The following is a 9,968-nucleotide window of genomic DNA, read 5'->3' as shown; positions in this document are numbered from 1 at the left end:
GTGTCATAAAAGGAATTTGGTAGAACTCCCTCTTTGCTTATTATGTCAAATAGTTTGTATAGTAGTGGGGTTAATTGTTCTTTGAATGTTTGATAGAATTCACTTGTGAATCCATCAGGCCCTGGGGATTTTTTCTTAAGAAGTTCTTTGATGGTCTGTTGGATTTCTGTTTCTGATATGGGATTACTTAAGAAATCTATTTCTTCTTCTGTTAGTCTAGGCAATTTATATTTTTGTAGATATTCATCCATATCACCCAGGTTGGTATATTTATTGCCATATAGTTGGGCAAAGTAGTTTTTAATGATTGCCTTAATTTCCTCTTCGTTGGAGGTGAGGTCCCCCTTTTCCTCCTTGATGCTGTTAATTTGCCTTTCTTGTTTCCTTTTTTTAATTAGATTGACCAGAACTTTGTCTATTTTGTCTTTTTTTTTCAAAGTACCAGCTTCTAGTCTTGTTTATTAGCTCAATAGTTCTATCACTTTTGATTTTATTAATTTCTCCCTTAATTTTTAGGATCAGAGTAGCAATTCTTTCAACCTTGATAAAGATATTTTAAACAAAATTTATTACTGCCAGTGTTTCAAAATTTGGCAGAAGAGTCTAGGAAAAAAAAAACCCATTTGGGTCTAGTACATCACTGATAAATCTAGATTGTTCTGGTGGAAGAGTAGAGTAAGCTAAAGAGTTACAAATGGGATGTGCTCCCTTTTGGGAGCCATCCAGAGGGTACCATGCCCTAAGAACAGCTTCCCTCCTCCTCTGTTATGAGACTGTGATATGCCTCATCCATTATATTTTTACAAATGTGGAGGTGGGAATTATAGTTGCACTTCACTTCAGCTACTAAATAGACCCTTTACCTTTTATTACAAATAACTCAGAGTCAGGTAAATGATTAGTCAGAGCTATTGAAGGAAAAACAACAACAACAACAAAATATCTAAAATCATGTCTGAAGACCCCTTAAAATCAATTTGAGATAATTAGCTCATTAAATTCTCCAAAGGTTGTTAACCAATTTGATGGAGTCCATCCATCATCTATGTGACAATTTAACAAAGGCAAAATGGAAGAAAAGGGCATTTATGGGCTTTTACAATGATATTTTGTTCAGTATTATTATAGGGGAATGTATATCTATATATATTTAATATATACCTAATATATATTATCTAATATATATCTAATAGCTAAAACATAGTAGATTAAAATGATTCAGTGTAACAGAATAGTATTGATCAGATTAATTTGTGAACTTAAATATCAAAACTAAGTTTTAAAGCAGACCATCAGCAAAATACAATAAGATACAGAGACTTTCATAAAACAGTGGAGTCTGAAAGGGCTTAAAAATTTCACTTCCAGGCTCTTTAGAGTTCCTTCCCTATCCATTTAGGTTCCTTTTGTCACACCTCTGGAATGTCCCATAATGAGGTAGAATTCCTCACTGAACATAGTGTGGAGGAATCCCAAATTGGATGTATTTTAGAGCCTGGGCAGGCCCAAATGGAAAGAGGTGGTAGGGAGATGAAGTTCTCCTCTGAATCTCAGGCAAGATAATTGCAAGGACCAGTACACCCAGGAATGGTAGGAAGAAAAAGCATCCTGAAATTGGGAGCCATTTGAGATAGATAATGTACTGCTCTTTCACTGAGTGGGCCATACTTGCCATTCCACTTCCTTCCCCTTCCCCCTTGGAGTAAAACACTAGGGAGGAGCTTTCTTCCCCTGTCACATGGTCAGGGAATTAGGAGGCTAATTATTGCCTAAGGAAAACACACCCTGGTTTTTAACAGCTGTATCAAGGACTCTAAGCTTGTGTGTTCTAAAGACACCATGGCAGCAACCAGCAGCAGGGGCAAGAGGGATCAGAATGATCAGGAGTGCATGGCTGGGACAACCCAGGAGGCTGTATTGGCAGCAATAATGCCAGAGGCAGCAGCAAGGAATGCTGGCTCAAGCAGATGGGCATGAGAAGTGGACTATCTCTCCTCCACTAAGAGGCCCTGGCTAAGTCACTCAAACTAAAGCAGCCAGGAGTAAAAAAAAAAATTGTAAAAAATGGGAAAGGAAAAAAAAAAACAGCAGGAGTAGGACAGTAGCTCTGAAGAGTGTTCAGGGTTTTCTCAGAGTTCTTGGGGAGGGGGAAGAGGTGAAAAGCCGTGATAGGAGAAACGTGGCTTAAAAATTTGAGAATTCTTTCTCCAACTTCAGTGGTTGCCATCATTGGAAAAATTAAAATTATTGAAATTTAAAATGTTATATTTTAAGAGATTTATTAATGATCACTATAGATAAAGGAATAAAAAATGTAACAAAATAAAAATCACGTGCCCATGGCTAATCTACCTGTTCAAAAACTCCACGCTCCATCAGTCTCTGACAGGAAGCCAAGACTCAAGACCAGGAACTCCACCCAACATATCCCCCTGTCTAAATCAGCACATAATGACAGGAAGTCAGCAGGCTCCTGGGAAATGTAGTTCAAAGGCACAAGGTTTCCAATTACACAATTGTAAAACCACCCATTTCCCTTTATAGAATATCTCTCTTCCATATGGGAGCATTGTTCAGTGGGATCCCCTTCCAACCACCAAATTAAGATTTTCTCCTTTTTTAGTTGTTGTTCAGTCATATCTGACTCTTTGTGACCCCATTTGGGGATTTCTTGGCAGAGATATTGGAGGGATTTGTCATTTCTTTCTCCAGCTCATTTTACAGATGAGGAAATTGAGGCAAAAAGGATTAAATTACTTGCTCAGAGTCACATAGCCAGTATCTGAGGTCAGATATGCACTCAAGGTAGGTATTTCTGTCTCTGAGCCCAGCATTCTATCCACTGCACCACCTTACTTTGCCTCTATTTTAATCCCTCCCTTTGCCATAGCAATCATTTGCCTGTAATCTCTTCTTCCCCCCCCCCCCCAAACTACTGGAGTTCTTTTTCCCCTCATTGCTTGCCAATGGCTTAATTAGGGTACATCACACATTTCTCTCAATTCTTTTCCTCTCCTCTCTCTTTTTATGTATCCTTCCCTTCTTCTTTAGTCCTACAAAAAATAATGATTTACCTCTAGGCAGGAAGTTCCAAGGTTTAGTCCACAATGTTTTATGGCTGTTTCTTCATCATCAGTTTTTTAATTACATTCCACTTTCACCCTCATCTTCTGAACTTTTGGAAAGAAATTTCTCTAGTTCTTTTGTTATTTTGTTGTGATTTTTAACTCCCTAAATGTCTTTTACTTTCTAGGGGGCTTCCCCCCTTTTTTTCCTTCTGTGGTATTTAATTTTCTTTTCCTGTGACATCTCTTTTTTCTGAATACTTATTTTTTATATTTCTGTTTTTTAGACTGTTTGCAAAGCAAATTATCTACTTATATCTGGCTTTCTTCATAAGAATGCTTCATATACTTTTTTATTGACTATCCATTTATTTCGCTAATGATCTGGCTCAGTTGGTAGGGTATGTTACCTAGGGCTGCCTCTTGAATGCCTTTGCTTTCACAACACATTATTCTATTCTCCTCTATAGTTTCTGCTGAATATAGAATTTTAATTTCCTTTCTTTTATAGTCTAAGATCTTTTCCCTTTGTTGAGTACTTATAGAATTCAAATTACTACAGAAATAATTCAAAAAGTATTACTGGGAAAATTGAGTGGGAAATTTAATAGAGAATTGGGATCAGCCCAGAATTTTATATTACATACCACTGTTGTGAGGGGCTTAAGGTGAACCTCCGTGGCTCAGGAAGGGTACCTTTTGCAAGGATGCAAGACTCCAAAACTTAGCTTAAAACTAAAAAGAGAAATTTATTAATTTAGAAGGTAATGTTGAATCTGCCAGGAGGACAGCATAGGTGGAAGACTTCCTCCTAGGTAGAACAGAATACATGGAAAACTATTCCTCAATGACATTAATTCTGGGGTCTTTATACTTTTTACAACAATGAAGCTGTGACTTTGTGCCACAGTGAAGATGTGACTCTAGAGTGGTAAGCAGTGAGGCACTGGCAGGAGGAAGGTTTGCCTGAGGACATAGGGGATGACCCTCATAGTTCAGAGGACAGATGAATGTCTGAGATACAACTTGATGATATCAAGGAGGTGTATCTCTCTATCCATCTAAAGGATGATCCAAGAAGGTTAATTCTTTCATGGTTGGTCTTATAGGAGTTATCAGATGTTTTAGGTTAGAAATCATAAGAATGTAAGGGAGCAAAGGAATTTCCCTGCTTATAGATTGCCTGAAACACTTCTATAGTTTTAGGGATATAATGCCCATGCCACCACAATGAATTACAAATGATCCAAGGTTTAAATTACTTTAAAAATTAGAGGGAAATGAAAGGTGACAACATTTTTTAAATCATATTTTATTTCCCCCTATTATATGGAATTCTTAACATTTATTGTTTTTTTACATTTTGAGTTCCAAATTATCTCCCTTCATCTGACTTTCCAAGGTTAAAAACCTTTTAAAACTTAAAAAAAATAATAATTGCATATTACTTTCCAAAAAAGGTTGAATAACCTTTTAAAACTTAAAAAAATGATAATTACATATTACTTTCCAAAAAAGGTTAAATAAATTTGCAGGTACAGCAATACGGAATTAGCAGATCTATTTTTCAACAGCTTCACTAGCACTTATTTTTTCCCTTCTTTTCCTAAATTTGCCAATTTGATGGCTGTAAGTTCATATATCAGAGTTGTTTTAATGTATGCATCTCTGATTATTAGTAATTTTGAATTTATGTTGCTTCTTTTCAAATCTGCCTATCCCTTGACCAGTTATGTTATAGATCAGTCTTATTCTTAGAAACTTGTGTCCATTGGGAATACATTTTACATAATAGACTTTTATCAGAAAAATTAAATGCAATGATTTTGACAGTATGTATCTTTTCTTTTTTGTTTGAAATGCATTGCTTTTAATTAGTTTAGTTTTATTTTGGTTTTTTTTCTGACTCATGTTTTTTGCTTTTATTTATACTATATGACTTGTTCTCAGCCATATATTTGAATTGCTTCCATATCTCAAAAGAAGTTAGCATTGAGGGATACATATAGTATTAAGGGGAAAAGGTTTAGGGTTATAGAAATATATCAAAATGACTAAATTATATTAAAATTCTTATATCCATCAAAATGAGTAAAACCTAAATAAAACTTTAAATCATTTTCACTTAAGTTTATAAAATACTGCTGTTCTAAGATATTCTAAGTTTTTTACCCATTTCACTTTACCCCCAAATACCACATTTGCCAAAGGGCTACACTAGCTCAAATGAACCCAAATAATTTCTCTAAGATCAAAGTGGTAGAATTGCTGATAATTGAGGTCTCCTAATATTGATCAGGTCTCTTAAATTTATCTCTGACTAAGACCCAAGATTATGTTGTGATTAATTTATTTTTGCCACTTTCTCTTATGTAGTCATTTTATTTCCAAGGCAAATTCCAGGGACTTGAATGGATTTTCCCAGTGAGATCATTCTCATTCTATTAACTGGTTGTGTTAGGTTGTTGTATCCATTGTTTTGGGATCTTCTTCACCTAAACTCTATAGTTCTATGTTGCTTCAAAGATCATCATCCCCTGTGTTATCTCTTCTCTACCAGAGTGCTGGACATCAATGCTAGGTTTGTGAATCTAGATGTACATTCTCACACAAGAGTAGAATGTAAGATAGTTCTGATTTTTTTTTATGGCTCTTAGAAACCAGACTGTGGAGTTGAAGGTGTCATAGTCTGAGGGAGGATGCCATGATGAGCTGGGTCACTTTCATAACAGGTTGACATGGATGGGCAAGGAACTATGAAGTGTGATTGTAGGAACTGGGAATACTGAACCTAGGAAAGACAAGATATACACAGAGGGGAACATAAAAGCTGTCCTGAAGTAGTGGAAGAAGGGAATGCCTTTAATTGGGGAATAGCTGAACAAATTGTGGTATCTGTTGGTGATGGAATACTATTATGCTAAAAAGAATAATGAACTGGAGGAATTCCATGTGAACTGGAATGACCTCCAAGAATTGATGCAGAGTGAAAAGAGTAGAACCAGGAGAGCACTGTACACAGAGATGAATATACTGTGGCACAATCAAATGTAATGGACTTCTCTACTAGCAACAATGCAATGATCCAGGACAATTCTGAGGGACTTATGAAAAAGAATGCTATCTACATCCAGAGAAAGAACTGTGGGAGTAGAAACACAGAAGGAAAACATATGATTGATCACATGATTCAATGGGGATATAATTGGAGATGTAGACTCTAAACAATCACTCTATTACAAATATTAATAACATAGAAACAGCTCTTGACCAATGATACAAGTAAAACCCAGTTGACTTGATCATTGGTTATGGGAAGGGGGAGAGAGGAGAGGTGGAAAAGAACAGAAATCATGTAAGCATGAAAAAATATTATAAATAAAATTAAAAAATAAATAATTTTTTTAAGTTGCAGAGAGTCTGATTTAGGTTTAATGTAAGGGGAAACAAGTTAATAATTAGAAGAGACCAAAGGTAAAATAGGCTGCCTTAGAAAAATTTCCTTCACAAGAGATCTTCTAGAGACTAATCTACTTAAAGAAGCTGGATGATCATTTGTCAGTGACATTTTATATAGGGAGTATTATTTATGGCTGAATTTATCTCTAATTTCTTTGAACTCTGAGATTCTGTGATTTTATGAAAAATGGTATTAAATCTGGGTTTGAGAAATGTTTCTGTGGTCTTCTGAGCAGCAAACAGCAGAGGGCAGTAAAGATGTGGCTAAATTGGAAGAGATAACTGATGGATTAATGACCTTTGAGGAGGACAAGCTGAAGGCCAGCCCAAGTGGTGTCATGGATACAGTGCCAGGCTTAAAGTCAGGAAGACTCATCTTCCTAAATTCAAATCTGGATTCAGAAATTTACTAGCTGTGTGACCCTGGGCAAGTTGCTTAACCCTGTTTGCAACAGTTTCCTCATCTATGAAATGAACTGGAGAAGGAATAGCAAACCACCCCAGTATCTTTGCCAAGAAAACAGCAAATGGAGTCACAATGTGAAAGCTATGACTGAAACTAATTAATAGTAAAGGGAAAACTGAAAGAAAGCTCAGAATCTTAGAAAATCAGGAATATATTTGTAGTCCAGGGCTTTATGTCCTTAAAGCTAATAAGGGTTCTAAGTATTCCTTGGGACATCATCTAAGCAATTCTTAAGTTGCAAGTTCCCATTCAGTGTATTCTCTCATAGATGAGATATGACATACTAAATAATAAACAAAAAGCCTTTAATAAAGTAGAATAGAAGAATTAATAATAATCAAAAAGCTTCTGTCCCTATGCACCATAGGCTCTTCTTTTTTTAAAAAAAATTATTTAATTAATTAATTTAGAATATTTTTCTATGGTTACAAGATTCATATTCTTTCCCTCTCCTCCCTCCATCCCCCTCCCATAGCTGACATGCAATTCCACTGTGTTTTACATGTGTCATTGATCAAGACCTATTTCCATATTATTAATATTTGCAGTCGAGTGACCAATTAAAGTCTACATCCTTAATCATATGCCCAACAAACCAAATGATTGATCTTATGTTTTTCTGTTTCTACTCCCACACTTTCTCTGGATGTTCCTTCTCATAAATCCCTCAGAATTGTCCTAGATCATTGCTAGTAGAGAAGTCCATTACATTAGATTGTGCCACAGTATATCTGTTTCTATGTACAATGTTCACCTGGTTCTGCTCCTTTCACTCTGCATCAATTCCTAGAGGTCATTCCAGTTCACATGGAATCTAGTTCATTATTCCTTTTACCACAATAGTATTCCATCACCAACAGATACTACAATTTGTTCAGCCATTCCCCAATTGAAGGGCATCCCCTCATTTTCCAATTTTTTTTTCCACCACAAAATGTACAGCTATGAATATTGTTGTACAAGTCTTTTTCCTGATTATTTCTTTGGGGTATAAACCCAGTATCACTGTGCCTGGATCAAAGGGCAGATAGTCTTTCAGCAACCTTTGAGCATAGTTTGAAATTGCCCCCAGAATAGTTGGATCAATTCACAACTCTACCAGTAATGCATTAGTGTCCCAATTTTGCCACATCCCCTCCAACATTTATTATTTTCCTATGCTGTCATGTTAGCCAATTTTCTGGGTGTGAGGTGGTATCTCAGAGTTGTTTTTATTTGCATTTTCCTGATTATAAGAGATTTAGAACATTTTTTTTCATATCCTTATTAATAGTTCTGATTTCTTTATCTGAAAATGGTCTATGCATGTCCCTTGCCCTTTTATCAATTGGGAATGGCTTGATGTTTTGTACAATTGATCTAGCTCCTTATAAATTTGAGCAATTAGACCTTTGTCAGAGGTTTTTCTAATGAAGATTTTTTTCCCAGTTTGTTGCTTCCCTTCTAATTTTGGTTGCATTGGCTTTGTACAAAACCTTTTTAATTTAATGTAATCAAAATTATTTATTTTACATTTTCTCATTTTTTCTAACTCTTGCTTGGTCTTATAACCTTTCCTTTCCCAAAGATCTGATAAGTATATTATTTTTTTTTTAAAAACCCTTACCTTCCATCTTGGAGTCAACACTGAGTATTGGCTCCAAGGCAGAAGAGTGGTAAGGGCTAGGCAATGGGGGTCAAGTGACTTGCCCAGGGTCACACAGCTGGGAAGTGTCTGAGGCCAGATTTGAACCTAGGACCTCCCGTCTCTAGGCCTGACTCTCAATCCACTGTTCACCTAATTTACTTATAGTTTCCTTCTTTTTATTCAAGTCATTTACCCATTCTGAGTTTATCTTGGTGTAGGGTGTGAGGTGTTGATCTAAGCCCAGTCTCTCCCATTCCATCCTCAAATTTCTCTAGCACTTTTGGCCAAATAGTGAATTTTTGTCCCCAAAGCTAGGATCTTTGGGTTTATTGTAGACTGTCTTGCTGAAGTCATTTACCACAAGTCTATTCTACTGATCTTCCTTTCTGTCTCTTAGCCAGGACCATATTGTTTTGATGACCATTGTTTTATAGTACATTTTAAGATCTGGTACTGCTAGGCCACCTTCCTTAACATTTTTTTCATTATTTCTTTGGATATTCTTGTTCTTTTGTTCTTCCAAATGAATTTTTGTTATGATTTTTCTAATTCAGTAAAAAAAAAAAGTTTCTTGGTAGTTTGATGGGTATGGCACTAAATAAGTAAATTAGTTTGGGTAGGATTGTAATTTTTATTATGTTAGCTCATCCTACCCATGAGAAATTAATGTTTTTCCAATTATTTAGATCTAGTTTTAATTGTGTGGAGAGTGTTTTGTAGTTGTGTTTATACAGTTCCTGTGTTTGTCTTGGAAGATAGATTCCTAACTATTTTATATTGTCTAGGGTGATTTTAAATGGAATTTCTCTTTCTAATTCTTGCTGCTGAGATGTGTTGGAAATATATAGAAATGCTGATGATTTATGTGGGTTTATTTTGTATCCTGCAACTTTGCTAAAGTTGTTGATTATTTCTACTAGCTTTTTAGTTGATTTTCTAGGATTCTTTAAGTAGACCATCATATCATCTGCAAAGAGTGATAGCTTTGTCTCCTCATTGTCTATTTTAATACCTTCAATTTCTTTTTCTCCTCCAATTGCTACTGCTAGTGTTTCTAGTACAATGTTACATAATAGAGGTGATATTGGGCTTTCACTCCTGATCTTATTGGGAATGTTTCTAGTTTATCCCCTTTGCAGATGATGTTTGCTGATGGTTTTAGATAGATACTGTTTATTATTTTTAGTAAAGGCCCTTCTATTCATATACTTTCTAGAGTTTTCAATAGGAATGAGTGTTGTCTTCTGTCAAAGGTTTTTTTGGCATCTATGGAGATAATCATGTGATTTATGTTGGTTTGATTGTTGATATGGTCAACTATGTGGATGGTTTCCCTAATATTAAACCATCC

At 35.5% G+C, this 9,968-nt stretch overlaps 1 pseudogene; it reads left to right on the top strand.

The window, feature by feature from the left end:
• The first annotated feature begins 1,839 nt into the window (after window positions 1-1,839).
• The window catches only part of LOC100617121 (nuclear transport factor 2-like), a 29,324-nt pseudogene continuing 21,195 nt past the window's right edge, over window positions 1,840-9,968 (top strand).

Source organism: Monodelphis domestica, chromosome 1 (assembly GCF_027887165.1).
Source record: "Monodelphis domestica isolate mMonDom1 chromosome 1, mMonDom1.pri, whole genome shotgun sequence".
In the NCBI taxonomy this organism is placed as follows: domain Eukaryota; kingdom Metazoa; phylum Chordata; class Mammalia; order Didelphimorphia; family Didelphidae; genus Monodelphis; species Monodelphis domestica.
Note: the sequence above shows the minus strand (reverse complement) of the source record. Positions and strands in the feature narration are given on the sequence as shown.